The sequence below is a fragment of the Temnothorax nylanderi genome, unplaced genomic scaffold (assembly GCF_030848795.1).
Source record: "Temnothorax nylanderi isolate EJ_2023f unplaced genomic scaffold, tnyl_v1.0 TNYL_tig0628_pilon, whole genome shotgun sequence".
Taxonomy (NCBI): Eukaryota; Metazoa; Arthropoda; class Insecta; order Hymenoptera; family Formicidae; genus Temnothorax; species Temnothorax nylanderi.
In genome coordinates this window covers 1-13,500 of record NW_027249690.1, presented here as the reverse complement: position 1 = coordinate 13,500, position 13,500 = coordinate 1, and the positions used below count along the sequence as shown (strand labels likewise).

The window sequence follows — 13,500 nt, the reverse complement described above, 5'->3', positions numbered from 1 at the left end:
TACCAGTTCGAAACTATTCGAAATTAAACTGTCAGGTTTAGGAATAAATCCATAAATAATTTTATGTAAAAAAATAGAGACCGCATATAGTGGGCTATTCGTGGATGATACTATAATTCTTAGGGATAATCCATCTTTATGGATTTTTGGCAAACCGTAAGCTATTGGTAATAAGCCATCGATACAATTAATATATTTATACATGATATCATGTATTCGTGTCTTTTTCCATCTTGTGAGCATTGTGTGTAAATTGTTAATTAATTTTTTAGTGGGATCTTTTTATATTACTGTGTACGTGTTCGTATCTCCTAATAATCTTGACATTTTTTCCGTATAATCTGCCTTGTCAAGAGCTACAGTGACATTGCCTTTGTGAACAGCACATTCGGATTGTCTTGTAAAAAAGTTTTAACCGAATGTGAAGCATCGATAGCAGAGTTATCTAATAGAAACAAAACCTAGAGCAGACCTTATACAAATACTTTGTCATTCGTGAGTGGTCGCCGTTGGTTAAATTAACCCGTTAAATTAACATCTTTACTCATAGTATGTATATCTAATATGTAATAATTGCGAATTTTATGTCCATAACTCTAATGTTTAAACCTTGTTAGATGCTGAAGATGGTCCGAATAGGGACCGAAACGTACGTTAATATTCAATAAAGAAGAATGAGCGTTCCTAAAGAAGAATAAACGTTTTTCGCACGATCAACAGCAATTGGCTCTTAATTAGCCCGTTTTACGTACAACTATATGTTTTCTTTAGAACAATTAATTTAGCTTATTGCTTTATGGATAAAGATATTAAAGTAATGTAAAAAACAAATATATATATTTCACATTTTATATTTGACATAGTAGGGAAGACCGGGGCGAAATCGGCCCCTTTTTTTCGGTGCCGATTTTTAACAACAAAATAAATCATTTTAGTGAAATATAGTACACCATTGTAAAGAGTGAACCCTTGGCTACAAAATTTATATAGGCATTTTTGGTCTACGTCGCTTTGTTCAACCGGTATAGAGTAAAAACGACAAAGGTGCAAAAATCGAAAAGTCAAAATTCCCGGGGCGGAGTCGTGTCTTCATTCTCGGACTGGATTTTAAATAAAGATACATAATTTTGATCATAAAAAATAATAGAATACACTTTATTCATTGTTTTTTAGTAGAAAAATGGAAAGCGGAAAATAATTTTATTGGAAATATCTCTCAGAACGCTTCGGGATGTGACGAGACGGGCAGGTAATAAACTGTTTGATTTTTTGACACACTCTGAATACTCTATTTATTATATATATGTATATCACACTGTAAACCGGTGTCTGAACACAACGTCTGAACACGACAGTGATCAAGGCTCGAATGCGTAGCCATGATACCCGCACGCACGCGAGGCGCTTCGAGTCGCGCCACCAACCGCGAGCTGCCCTATGGAAGGGCGGGAGCACATCGCTCGTTTAAAGCCTTCTCACAACACTCCCTCCCTTTGTGCGAGCGATCCATGATGCATCTCTAAGTTTCCTCTTTATCTGAAACATAACAAGAATTAGTTATCGAGTAAAATTAATCTCTAACTTTGTTTAAACTCTATATTCATTATCTTGTCTCTTAGATATGCAAATGCTTCTAAAGGTAAAGGTTTTGTCATAATGTCTGCCAAATTCTTTTTGGTCTCAATCCATTCGACTTTCACCTTCCCTTGATCAACACACTGCTTGATTACTTCTTGACAGGCCTCACTCATTGCTAGATACTCTGCTTGACAGGTAGAGAGTGTAACATATGTCTGTTTATGACTTCTCCATGCTATCACATCTCCAAATAATTTGATTATATATCCTCCAGTGGATGTAGAATCAATGCAATCTCTGAAACTCGCGTCTGTCAGTGACTCTAACTCATCTGTTTTACCTCTAAATACTAATCCTCGATTCACAGTTCCTCTAAGATATCTGAAGACTCTTTTTACATCTAGCCAGTCTTCTTTTGTGGGCTCTAGTTGTCTTCTTGCTAAATAGTTCACTGCAAAAGCGATATCAGGTCGTGTAGCATTCGCCAGATACATTAAGCTTCTTATAGCTTCTCTATAAGGTACCCTTCTAATTTCTTCTCTAATACTCTTTTCTTCTAATTTACTCTTTTTGTTTTTATTGCTCACTTTTCTGGTGACCATAGGAGTATTCTGAGGCTTACATTCATTCATATGAAACTTTTCCAATATGTTCTCAGTATATCGCGCCTGATGAATGCTCATATATCTTTCTTCTTTGTTTCGCTTTATTGTTATTCCCAGAAAGTTTTTCGGTTCTCCAAGATCCTTCGTCTCAAATGTTTCACTCAACTTCTTTTTCATTTCCTCTAATTTCTCCTTGTCATTACTTGCAATCAACATATCGTCTACATAAAGTAGTACGACCACTATTTTGCCTTCTTTCCTCCACGTGAACAGGCATGGCTCATGTAAGTCATTTTCTAATCCAAGTTTCTGAGCCTCTTCTGAAAATCTCTTATTCCATCTTTTTGGACTTATCTTCAATCCATACAAAGCTCTATTTAATTTACACACCTTGGTCTTCTTGGTGTTTTCACTCACATCTACTCCGTCTGGAATTTCTATATATATTTCTTCTTCTAGAATTCCATTCAGGAATGCAGTTTTTACATCTAATTGACAGATATATAAATTATACTTGTTTATTATTACCAGTATAGATCTAACCAATGACAATCTCGAAACCGGTGCATATGTCTCTTTCAGATCATACACGTTTTTGTCTTTACATCCTCTTATTACCAGTCTCGCTTTATATCTGGTTGATCCATCTGCTTTTTTTTTTTTTGAATACCCATCTTGAATCTATAATGTTAACTCGTTTACCATCTAACATCTCTGTCGGTCTATCAACAAGCGTCCATACTTGATTGGTTTGCATAGACTCAAGTTCTTCTATTACAGCATTTTTCCAGTTTTCTCTTTCGCTGCTTGTCATCGCCTTTTCATATGTCGAGGGCTCTCTATGTAATGATGCCAGAAGACATCGACTCAATTCATCTTTATTCTCTATATTCTGTTGAATATTTTTCACAGTAGTATAATTAGCAAAGCTAATATCTTCTATTGGTCTCCGCACATCAGTGTCTCCATTATCTTCTAGTTTTCTTTTGGTTTTACTTCTAGTCATTGACTATTTGACTGTTTTTATATATATCTTTATATGTTACCTTTTCATTGAATCAGATGTGTCGGGACTCTATAAATTTTCTTGTGCTTGGATGCCAGAGTATATATCCAGTGTCAGTATATCCCACCAACACACCTCTAATAGCTCTCTTGTCGAACTTCGACATAGGCTTTGGTACTCTTGCATATCCAATGCATCCGAATCTCTTTATTTGCTCAAAATGACAACTCGTTTCTGATGAAAACTTCTTCAACGGGATCTCGTACTCTATAGTTTTATGTGGAGATCTGTTGTACGCATGCACAGCAGCGTCAACTGCCAACTCCCACATACTCTTTGGTAATCCCGAGTCGAACATATATGTTCTTACTTTCTCTTGCTACGTTCTGTTGAACCTTTCTGCAACTCCATTGTGTTCCGGAGTGTACGGTGGTGCAAATATGGCTTCTATCTTTTCTCTTTTTAACACCTCTCTAAATGTACCTCCCGTGAATTCCTTGCCTTGGTCTGATTTCACGTAACACAGCTTTTCTTCTTTTTCTAGTAGATTTCTGGCGGATATTAGATATTTCTCTAGAGCCTCTCCCGATTCATCTTTCGTCTTCAAAGAGTAGGCTTTCGCTAATCTAGAATAGTCATCTATAAAGGTGATTATAAACCTCTTTTGTCCTGGATAGGATGTAGGTTTTATTGGACCCATGATGTCCGTATGTATTACCTGTAATGGTCTCTGTGCTCTATTTCTATTTTCTTTAAACGGCAGTTTTGCCATCTTTGCCATTATACAGACTTCACACTCTAATATGGAGTTATCAAACTTAACATTCTCTAATCTCTTTTCTACTTTTTGTAATTGTCTTAGATATTTTAACGATGCGTGACCTAATCTAACATGCCATAACATCGCCTCATTTATTTTCTCTAATTTCTTTAATCTTTCAATTACTGAGCTTTCAAACATTTCTTCTATATTCTCTATTTTCTGTATATCCTCTAACTTAATGACTTGCTCGAGTTCGGTATTGTTGTGTTCTATGTTTTCGTTCACATTTGTGATCTCTCCTTCATTCTCCCTCCCAATCGCAGAGCCAACATTATCCCTCTCATCTAACTCTCCCTCCGAAATGGATAATTCATTGTTCTGAATGTTTGCTTGCGATTTTTCAGGAAGCTCACAATGTGGAACAATTTCTGCTCTACATCTATACACAGCACATTCTACATTGTCATTGTCCTCTACATTATTATTTTTGACCTCAAATTGTATAATCCAATTAGGTTTTTCATAAATTCCCTCAAAAATTATTTTATTTGTCAGTTTATTGTAAACTTTAAACAATTTATCATCTAAATAAATACTGAACCCTGCATCAGCCAACTTTCTTAGAGATAATAAATTTTCGGATACTTCCTTTGTTGCAATTACATTTGTTAATTTAATGACTCTCTTTTCTTTTTCATTTGTAATCAACAAAAGATCTCCTTTACCATCTATTGAAATGTCTGCAAGCTCATTTTTATTCGCGCATTTAATAACTCTATTTTTACATTTTTCAAAATTTGACAGAATAATATTCTTATTCACAATATGATCCGTAGCACCCGAATCTGCAATAAAATTAACTAACTCTTTTGAACTATCTCTATCTTCTATTAATTTAACCATACATAATTTATCTTCTTTTGATTTTCCTTCTTTTCTTGTTTTCGTTGGTGTAGGTTTCTTGACTTTTTGTATCTTTGTTATTTTCCCTTTGTTATTTACTCTTTTAGTGTCTTTTTGCTCAAATCTACCCTTTTTCTTTACAGTCTTATTAACGGTTTTATCTAAATACCTTTTTCCTCTAAATCTGTTCTTCTAGGTTCCGGCATTCGGACAACTTTCACCCTTGTGGCCTCGTACTTTTTGGCAGTAATAGCACAACCAGGCCCCTGATTCCGCTAGTGGGCAGTCCTTTGCCATATGGCCCATTTGGTTACATCTATAACATTTCACCTGTCTAATATCCTCTTCTGCGGCAGCCCTCCGTGCTCTAATTTCGGGTTTCTCTGGTTTCTCTCCAATCTTACTTTTAGTCTCTGCCTCTAACTGCATCATAAAAGATTTTATTCCATCTATGTTCATTTCTTTAAGATTAGTTTGTCTTCTAATTAAATCTACATTCCTCAGCTCTGGTACATTAATTGACACAGCCTGATAAAATGCAGATCTAATCTCTTGTTCTGTGAGAGGTACCGCATCTTCACATGATTCATATTCTCTAATTATTGAATCAAACCGTTCACAAAAATCACTTACTTTTTCATCTTTTCTCATTTTAATTTGATAAAGTCTAGCTCGTATCGATGCATGCCCTTATGAAAAAGTAGTACTGGTTTTAATACTGGAAAAAGTATTGGTGAAAGTACTGGAGACATAAGTACTCAAAGTACTACTAAGTTTGACCATACTGACTTCGTCAGTACTTCTTCCCAGTACTCATCCAATACTCATTTGGTACTCCATTCAGTACTTCCTCTAGTACTCCCTCCAGTACTCCCTTCAGTACTTTCTCCAGTACTCCCTTCAGTATTCCCCCAGTACTCCCCCAGTACTCCCCCCAGTGTACTCCCTCCAGTACTCCCACCAGTACTCCCTTCAGTACTCCCTCCAGTACTCTTTTAGTACTTATCGAATACTCGTGGGATACTATATATCATGATAGTACTCCGAATATTAATCTGATAAAGTACTGACCACTTCAATACTTTGAAGTACTAATGAGTATTATTGCTTGTAGTACTGCCAGTACTGTAAGCACTGACAGACACAGTACTGGCCATTCTGCAGTATACATGAGTATTAACATACTAATACTCTCAATACTACGAGTACTGATTACTCAGACTGACAAGGGAACGGTCGGAAGTGTCCCTACCCGATTTGGATGCGCTTTGGATATGTTGTTGAGCATAAAAAAAAACAGACTCGTATTTTTTTTTTTGCTTATCTCGACGTTTAGGGGTTGAAAAAACCCCTAAAAAATAACGACCGATTTGGATGCGCTTTGGATATGTTGTCGAGCATCAAAAAACATTAGACACGGGTTTTTTTTTGCTGCTTATCTCGACGTTTAGGGGTTGAAACAACCCCTAAAAAATAACGACCGATTTGGATGCGCTTTGGATATGTTGTCGAGCATAAAAAAACATTAGACACGGGTTTTTTTTTGCTGGTTATCTCGACGTTTAGGGGTTGAAACAACCCCTAAAAAATAACGGATTTTATAGTTTTTAGCAAATATCTTCGAAAATATAAGGCGTATGAAAAAAAGTTTGGTACAAAAGGTTTATGGCTTTTTGTGCTCTTTACAATGGCGTAATCAGATTTTTCAAATTTGTCACATTTTTTAATTTAACTCCACTCCCACCTATTATTTTTGCCAAATATAACAATTTTTCCAACGCAAATTTAAGAGCGTCAAATGCCAAATACATCCATGTGTATTTTTATTATGATACCATTATTAGATTTTTGGCAAGACGAGATGATATGTGGTATAGGCGTCGCCCTGTAGGTAGGAGTTGCGTTATTTCTGTTCAGTTGCGCCGTACGCTTAAAAATTTCCATTTCAACTCCGGGATGACCGAAAGCGCTGATGCAAAGGCCAGCGCAAGGCACTGACAGCGAGAGGTTAACGCTATTTCGAGAGTCCTAGACTAGCAACGGAATGTCGACTTCGACAAATTGTAAGACCGGGCGGGCAGTCGCAAATCATAATCTGAACGAACACGTGCGTCACATTAACCGCTACAATAATATACTATCCCGGTTACGGCACAACAAAATCAACAACCAAATTCACGCATTTGAATATCATTTGCTTGTGTCATAATTCCGAAAAGCAAGCATTTCAGATCATAAGTCTAAAGTGTAAAAAACTGTGTTGTACGCTGTCGTTTTGTGAACATGTAAGTGCATTTTTATTGTTAACTTTTATTGGTTTCTTACGCTTGTTACTTTTTTCTTTGATATTGAATATAACTTTTTATTCAGCTCTTACTCAATCTTTGCCAGTCTTGCCAGTGACTATATAATCTTTTTTGTTCATAAAATGTCACGTTGTAAGCACCTACTATAGTATATTATGCACCAAGGAGAGAAAGCAGCGTTTTTCAGACGAGTGTGATTTGCCGCTCTCGCCTTTGGATCGGGTGGCAAACTTCACACTCGTCTGAAAAACGCTGCTTTCTCTCCTTGGTGCATAATATACTATAGTAGGTGCTTACAACGTGACATTTTATGAACAAAAAATATTATATAGTCACTGGCAAGACTGGCAAAGATTGAGTAAGAGCTGAATAAAAAGTTATATTCAATATCAAAGAAAAAAGTAACAAGCGTAAGAAACCAATAAAAGTTAACAATAAAAATGCACTTACATGTTCACAAAACGACAGCGTACAACACAGTTTTTTACACTTTAGACTTATGATCTGAAATGCTTGCTTTTCGGAATTATGACACAAGCAAATGATATTCAAATGCGTGAATTTGGTTGTTGATTTTGTTGTGCCGTAACCGGGATAGTATATTATTGTAGCGGTTAATGTGACGCACGTGTTCGTTCAGATTATGATTTGCGACTGCCCGCCCGATCTTACAATTTGTCGAAGTCGACATTCCGTTGCTAGTCTAGGACTCTCGAAATAGCGTTAACCTCTCGCTGTCAGTGCCTTGCGCTGGCCTTTGCATCAGCGCTTTCGGTCATCCCGGAGTTGAAATGGAAATTTTTAAGCGTACGGCGCAACTGAACAGAAATAACGCAACTCCTACCTACAGGGCGACGCCTATACCACATATCATCTCGTCTTGCCAAAAATCTAATAATGGTATCATAATAAAAATACACATGGATGTATTTGGCATTTGACGCTCTTAAATTTGCGTTGGAAAAATTGTTATATTTGGCAAAAATAATAGGTGGGAGTGGGGTTAAATTAAAAAATGTGACAAATTTGAAAAATCTGATTACGCCATTGTAAAGAGCACAAAAAGCCATAAACCTTTTGTACCAAACTTTTTTTCATACGCCTTATATTTTCGAAGATATTCGCTAAAAACTATAAAATCCGTTATTTTTTAGGGGTTGTTTCAACCCCTAAACGTCGAGATAACCAGCAAAAAAAAACCCGTGTCTAATGTTTTTTTATGCTCGACAACATATCCAAAGCGCATCCAAATCGGTCGTTATTTTTTAGGGGTTGTTTCAACCCCTAAACGTCGAGATAAGCAGCAAAAAAAAACCCGTGTTTAATGTTTTTTGATGCTCGACAACATATCCAAAGCGCATCCAAATCGGTCGTTATTTTTTAGGGGTTTTTTCAACCCCTAAACGTCGAGATAAGCAACAAAAAAAAATACGAGTCTGTTTTTTTTTTATGCTCAACAACATATCCAAAGCGCATCCAAATCGGGTAGGGACACTTCCGACCGTTCCCTTGTGAGTACTGATTGCTAGTACTACTTTTTCGTAAGGGTGAGTAACGTTTATTTCACTCTTTTTATATCCTCTTAGTTTCTTTAAAATTTCTTTCGGGTCTTTTTCATGTAAGATCCTTTTATGATAATTTTCATCTAAATGATTGATTATTATATCTCTAACTAGACTTTCTCTTAGCAACTTTTAATTCAGAAAGATTTTCTGGACCTCCAATGTTTGAATCTATTACATCTAACAAATCGTTATTCATTAACTCTGATTTTAAATAATCCATCCAAAGATCAAAATTGGATTTTTGCGTCAGCTTATATTCTCTTCTAATATGCAACCTTTGGCTGTTTAATTCCACCTCTAAAGCGCTTTTGATTGTCTCTAAACTTCTATTTTTATCGGCTGAACAGACTGTTGTTTCATCTAACTTTCTCTTTTTAGACTCTACTTCTAATTCTTTAACCGTTTGTATATTATTCTCTACTGAACTTCGCGTATTTTTATTGATTACCTCTAAACGTTTAAGTTTTACTCTCTCCTATTCGAGATTCGCAAGGGAGACTTCTACCATGTTTTCCATCATTGAATTAGCTTGGGCCATGACTTTCTCCAGTGTTTTCAACGATGTCTCTAATTTATTAGATACCGCATCCATTTTCGCTACCAGATGTTCTTGTTTTTCATATAACATTCGGCTTTCTATAGGTAATATAGGGCGATCTTCTACCCATGCTCTGGTTAAAGTTACATCTTCTCTAATTTTCGGCATCTCTTTGCGTTTTGGTATTGCACCACTTCCTTTAGTCTCCTTCTTTTTCTCTTTTTCTTCTATACAAAGTTTTAAATTACTATTTTTATTTTCTCTGTATGCACATATATATTATCCTTCTAGATTGCTTTATTTTCAAAAAAATACTCTCTTACCTCTATCTTTTCTTATTGTCTCCTCGCTATCTCTTTCTCTCTCTATTACAGTGACAACACTGTCTTCGCTTTCATAGTCTACCAATGCGTCTTGACTCTCTTCCTCCATCGGAAGATTCTCTGTCTCTTTTTCCATCAGAAGATTCTCTGTCTCTTTTTCCATCTAAATCGGGATTTAAATATCAATTGAACATTAGCATTCTTAGCACAGGAGTTTTGTTCGACCAAACTGGCAATTTTATTATTAAAAAGACGCTACGTTTTAACCGCAAAATTCGGTCCTTTTCAAGCGTGTATGACTCGCAAATATTAATTAGTTGGACATAGTTTCCAAAATACGCCGAATCTAAAAACTAAACATCAGATTTTGTAGAACGTAGCAGATAGAATAAGTCTAGGAGCATTATATAAATCAAAAACTTACATATTAGAGTGTTATTTCAAGAAATAGAAATAGATCACTTGTAAGGATTGTAATGCTATATATATAGGGCAAACAAAAAGGCATCTTTGCACGCGTCTGAAAGAACACCAGAAGGATATCAAAAAACCAGCCGGCAAACACTCTGTAGTTAGTGAACATCGAATATCCCGTGGACATGACTTTGATTGGGGGAATCCAGAGATAATGCATAGGGAGAGGCTGATGAGAAAGAGGGAATTAGCGGAGATGTTCTTCATCAAAAAATCGGATAATACCATTAATATGCAAAAGGACACAGAGAGTCTTAATGCTCTCTACGAACATATCATAAAGGAAACGTAATATCCCCTTCTCATCTGCTTCCCTCTTTTTACTTCAGCCACATTTCGAAGTCATTGTTTATTGTTTCGTCCTTTCTTGTTAGTCGCAATTTCACCATCGCACGACAGGGACTCGTCCCTCTGATATAATTACGGACAACGGAAATGTAGTGAAACCGTTTTCTATTTCTTGAAATAACACTCTAATATGTAAGTTTTTGATTTATATAATGCTCCTAGACTTATTCTATCTGCTACGTTCTACAAAATCTGATGTTTAGTTTTTAGATTCGGCGTATTTTGGAAACTATGTCCAACTAATTAATATTTGCGAGTCATACACGCTTGAAAAGGACCGAATTTTGCGGTTGAAACGTAGCGTCTTTTTAATAATAAAATTGCCAGTTTGGTCGAACAAAACTCCTGTGCTAATTGTTAATTATTTGCTGGCGACTCAACTTCTCAGTTTTGTTATTAGCATTCTTCTTTTGACAAGATAAACCAACATTTATACAATTGATAAATAATTATTTACAATTTCTATCATCCAATCTCTTTCAGCGATAAAAATTCGATGCTTATGAGGCTATATAGAACGCAATTCACAACAGCCCCAAAGCGAGAGAACCACGCGCCTCTGCAGGGCTATCCGTACGCGCACACCACTCTCCGTTGCGATCCCCAGCACTGCTGAAAAGATCTATGGGAGCTCGGGTTGATCACGCACACGCACGGGGCCCATACAGATTTACGCGGCCTCCCTGAACAGTAATCAAGCTACACCGCACAGCAAGTCCTGCTCGATTATACCGACCCAATACATAACGATTTCAAAAAAATAAACTCATATAGAGTCATATAGAGTTTTATATATACGCATACACATACATACACATGTATCGTAATCTAGCCATCTAGCATCGATGCCATATTGTTAGTCGAAATCGATGATGTGTTAGTGCGCGCCCAGCAACAAGTTCCGCGCGCTAAAAAAATGACTCTCGCCGTACACGATCGGATTTGCATGCGCACGTCGCCGGCTTGTTACCAAGCGGCATCTTTCTATCTCTTTCTATTGTACATATCCTCTTTTAATTTCATCATTCTCTACTTCTATCAAGAGGCAAAAAGAATTTGTCTTCTTCTAACTTCTAGCGGCATTTATCGAATGTTCTTATTAGCTGGGAATCTCTACTTCTATATTATATTATACTTTATCTCTATCTCTCAAAAGACAAAAAGAATTTGTCTCCTTCTAGCTTCTAACGGCATTTATCGAACGTTCTTATTAGCTGGGAATTCCCTCGTTTTGCTCGTCAGCAACGAGAAGTATTATTTACTTACCCTCTAATCTTCTAAGTACTTCTAATTTTCTCTTCTTATGCCCTTCGCCGGCGTCTCACACACTATGCACGCACGTGTCGCTTTCCCGCGCGGAGGAATCGTGCCCTGGGCCCATAACCTATTGGAAATATCTCTCAGAACGCTTCGGGATGTGACGAGACGGGCAGGAAATAAACTGTTTGATTTCTTGACACACTCTGAATACTCTATTTATTATATATATGTATATCACACTTTGTAAACCGATGTCTGAACACAACGTCTGAACATGACAGTAAAGATATTAATTTTTTAATTTTGTTTTTTAGTTAATTTAAGTTTAAAAAATTAATATCTTTTAAACGAGTCAGACAATCGATCTGAAATTTAACACAGGTTTTTAGGACATATAAGTGCACAATCTCTGTAAATTTTAGCTTGATCCCTTTATTTTGACTGAACGGACATACATCCTTAAGAATATTTACAAATACGCTGTTAATAATCATAAAAACTGGTTAAAATCACTGAAATCAGTAACATTAATGTCCTTGTTATGATATTAAATAGTAGTAAGCCGTTAAAGTATGCATACAACCGATATAATTGGATTTCTCAGATTACTGTACTTTTGGCTGGGAAGGTATAGGTAATACATCCTTAATGGCGAGTTCACACAACATACCGATTTCGAGATAATTGCAAAAACGACTCCGCCCCGGGGCCGACTTCGCCCCGGTCTCCCCTATGTCAAAATATGTCAAAATAAAATACAAAAAAATATTTTGGATAAAACTGCATAGAAGGTTACACATTACCGATTTTAACGCTACTTAAATATGTTGTAGGGGAGGTTTTTCTGAGTAATTCTCCGCAAGAAAAAGTGGGAGACGGTATTGTTTTAGAAGATATAACAAATCGGAGGGGCGGTAGACCCTCCCCCTGCAGCAGGGGTAGAGTGGGGTGGACCTCGGTTTGCATAGAAAGTTAAAAACCCGAATCGAACAATAATATACCTCGTTTTGCTCTATAAGCAGGGGTCGGGTGGGATAGACCTTGCTTTGCATGGAAAGTTGAAAACCCAAACCGATCGATGTCTTTTAGTTATGTCTTGTAGATTTCTTAAGGGGTAACGCCACTCTAGGGTCCCAAAAAAAGCCAATTTTTGAAAATTTTTTCAAGAAATACAATAATCATAAATGAAAATCGGTTTAATTCTATTTATTATCTATATATTAAAGTATAAGAAAAAATTTTTATTAATTTTTTATTGACAAAGTGGCGGCGCCAGAGCCATTGATCCAAAGTGCCAAGTCGTCCAACGGGCGGAATTGAAGCTCCTATAATTTCTGAGCTGGAACAAAAATTCAAAGATTTTTGAAAAATATATAAGATTTTCTATAGAAATACGTATGGATTTTGCGATAAGTTGAACAAAACTTTTTTTATAAACAATTTTGTGCGAAATTTTTTTAGCGAAAAATTAAACATTTTTTTCCAACATGCACCATTTTTACAAAAAATGATATTTCGCAATTCCTATACGTATTTCTATAGAAAATCTTATATATTTTTCAAAAATCTTTGAATTTTTGTTCCAGCTCAGAAATTATAGGAGCTTCGATTCCGCCCGTTGGACGACTTCCGCAAAAAGGCACTTTGGATCAATGGCTCTGGCGCCGCCATTTTGTCAATAAAAAATTAATAAAAATTTTTTTTTAATACTTTAATATATAAATAATAAATAGAATTAAACCGATTTTCATTTATGATTATTGTATTTCTGAAAAAAATTATCAAAAATTGGCTTCTTTTTGGGACTCTAGAGTGGCGTTACCCCTTAAAA

At 36.1% G+C, this 13,500-nt stretch overlaps 1 pseudogene; it reads right to left on the bottom strand.

Annotated features, from left to right (window-relative positions):
- Positions 1 to 3,662: 3,662 nt before the first annotated feature.
- Positions 3,663 to 11,340, bottom strand: LOC139784437 (uncharacterized; annotated as a pseudogene).
- Positions 11,341 to 13,500: the final 2,160 nt, after the last annotated feature.